The 3,157-nt window shown below is 43.4% G+C and overlaps 1 pseudogene; it reads left to right on the top strand.

Moving 5' to 3' along the window:
* Positions 1-591: 591 nt before the first annotated feature.
* Positions 592-2,700, top strand: LOC101390417 (AMSH-like protease pseudogene; annotated as a pseudogene).
* Positions 2,701-3,157: the final 457 nt, after the last annotated feature.

Below are 3,157 nucleotides of genomic sequence, written 5' to 3'. Positions count from 1 at the left end.
GGTGTAGGTCTGCACCCAGGATCCAAACCTGTGAACCCAGGCTGCCAAAACGGAGCATGCCAAACTCAACCACTATGCCACAGGGCCGGCTCCTCACACTATAGTAGTTTTAAAACACAAAACCAGAAAATAACCAGTGTTGGCAAGGATATGGAGAAATTGGAACCCTCGTACATTGGCATAGGAATGTAAAATGGTTCAACCTCTGTGGAAAACAGTTTTGCAGTTCCTCAAAAAGTTAAACATAGAACTACCATATAACTCAGCAATTCCACTCCTAGGTATATACCCAAGAGAGTTGAAAACAGGTACTCAGATAATTATATGGATGCACACGTTCATAGTAGCACTATTCACAACAGCCAAGAGGTAAAAACAACTCAGATGTCCATCAGCTGATGAATGGATAAACAAGTTGTGGTATATACATTCAATGGAATATTATTCAGCCATAAAAAGAAATGAAGGGGCAGGCCCTGTGGCATAGTGGTTGGGTTCACACACTCCGCTTCAGTGGCTGGGGGTTTGCAGGTTTGGATTCTGGGTACAGACCCACACGCTGCACATCAAGCCATGCTGTGTCAGCGCCCCATGTACAAGGTGAAGGAGGATTGACACAGATGTTAGCTTAGGGACAGTCTTCCTTACCAAAAAAAAAAAAAAAAAAAGGAACAAAAGGAAAAGAAATGAAATATTGATACACGTTGCAACACGGATGAGCCTCGAAAGCATTATGCTAAGTGAAAGAAGCCAGACACAAAAAGTCACATATCGCATAAACCCATTAATAAGAAATACCCAGAATAGGTAAATCTGTAGAAACAGAAAGCAGATTGTCAGGCACGCGGGGAGGTGAGGAATGGGAAGTAACTGCTTAATGGGTACAGGGTTTTCTTTGGAGTGATGGGAATGTTTTGGAACTAGGTAGAGGTGATACTGCACAATAATGTGAATGTACTAAATGCCACTGAATTGCTCATCTTAAAAAGGTTACTTTTGGAGCTTCCAAGTTGGTGACCATGTGGAGATGCTGGGAGAGCAGCATGTGGAGAGGGCAGGGAAGCTCCATGCCCCTTCCCGGATACCTTGCCCTGTGCATCTCTTCCATCTGGCTGTTCTGGAGTTACATCATTTTATGATAAACCTGTAATCTAATCCTTATGGTCCACTATACTTCCGGTTAGATTGAAGTAGCATGATGAAGGAATTGAGAAGAAACAGTGAACACCTTCATGTTGTAGACAGGACAACGTGGAGCAGCCGTTTACTGCAAATTCATCCGCTAGCTTAGACCCACAGTAGACATGGAGAGGAGGGCGGCTGTGTATTTGGAAGAAGGAAACTTGGAAAATGGCTTTGTTCTTTATAATCAACTTATAACTTTGTTTGTAGAAAAGCTTCCCAGCCATTGAAATTACCAGCAATGTGCAGTACCCGAAAAGCAAGATATTATGGAGAAACTGAAAGAGATTGCATTCTTGAGAACAGGTGAATTGAAAAAGGACCTTTTAAAGAAATATAACATGGAATACCAAGAATATTTGCAAAAGGACGATCAAATATAAAGCCGAAATTCTCAAAAACCTGGAGCATCAGAGATTGATGGAGGCAGAAAGGATGCAGATTGCTCAGATGCGCTAGCAGCAGCTAGAATCGGAGCAGTTTCTGTCTTTCAAAGATTAACTCAAGAAGCAAGAATTAGCCTGAGGTCAGCTGTGAAGCCAGGAACCCCCAGCGCTGTTGGAACAGATTGATGGGACCACTTTGTCCTACTGTTCCACACAACAGAACAATTCTTTGCTGAACGTACTTGCAGATCAGCCCAACAAAAGTGATGCAATCAATTACGATAGCCATTCTCCTCCTGTGGCCTTAAACAGGAGGCCTTAAAACCAGCTGCTACTCCAAGCGCTGTTCAGAATTTAGTGATTGAAGGACTGCAGTGTGTAGTTGGTTTTTTTGTGTGTGTGTGTATGAGGAAGATCAGCCCTGTGCTAACATCCATGCCAATCCTTCCTCTTTTTTCTGAAGAAGACTGGCCCTGGGCTAACATCTGTGCCCATCTTCCTCCACTTTATATGGGACATCGCCACAGCATGGTCTGACAAGTGGTGCCTCGCTGGGCGCCCGGGATCCGAACCCCGGCCGCCAGCAGCAGAGCACACGCACTTAACTGCTACGCCACGGAGCAGGCCCCTGCAGTGTCTAGTTTTATCAAAAGATCCTTGCCGCTAATTTCTGCAGCAAGAAGAATCTAACAGTGAGAGGAATAGAAACCTGTGAAATACTCTGTGGAAAACTGATGCCTAATGAATTCACTATTAGCCACGTAATTGCACCACAGCAGTCTGCAGAACCTGACTATTGTGACGTGGAGAATGTAGAAGAATTATGCCATGTTCGGGATCAACTGAATCTCCTCACTCTGGGATGGATCCATACACATCTTACCTAAACTGCATTCTTACCCAGGGTTGGTCTTCACACTGTTCCTATCAGCTCACGCGGCCAGAGGCTGTTGACATTGTTTGTTCATGAAAGCGTAAAGACACTGGCACCTTCAGGCTCACCAGTGCTGGCAAGCTTGAGGTTTCTTCTTGTGAAAAGAAGGGTTTTCATCCACATGCCAAGGACCCCAGGCTGTTCAGTATATGCAAACATGTGTCGGTAAAAGACAGAAAAACAATTGTGCTGGACTGAGGTGATATCTTCCAAAACACTGTCAACACCAGACACCCGCCCATGGACATGTGGTTGCCAGATTTTCTCAAGATGTTTCCAGAAATGACTGATATCTTATATTTATACATTTTAGATCAGAAAGTTTGATATTTACTGCCCTTGCACATTTTGGAGTTTTCTTTTTCGGTTGCTCTGTCTCAAGAGAGGTCACAATGGTGTTAAATCAATACCTATTAATGTACCCAAATACAGTACCCAAATATGGTGCTGCAAACAAACAAAAAAGTTAATTTTATGTGAATTTCACCTCCATAAAAAAATTGTACAATGTTATTCACCACGTTAACACAAGATCAGAGGGAACGTAAATGATCGTTTCAATGAAAACAGGAAAGTATTGGGGAAAAAAACACTTTGGTGTCATCACAACAGACACCAGCAGTCCTGGCAGTAATGAAGCAGCATCCTCAAGGGC

This window comes from Ceratotherium simum, chromosome 16, assembly GCF_057802395.1.
Source record: "Ceratotherium simum simum isolate JZ-2026a chromosome 16, ASM5780239v1, whole genome shotgun sequence".
NCBI lineage: Eukaryota > Metazoa > Chordata > Mammalia > Perissodactyla > Rhinocerotidae > Ceratotherium > Ceratotherium simum.
This window is presented reverse-complemented; position numbering and strand designations above follow the sequence as displayed.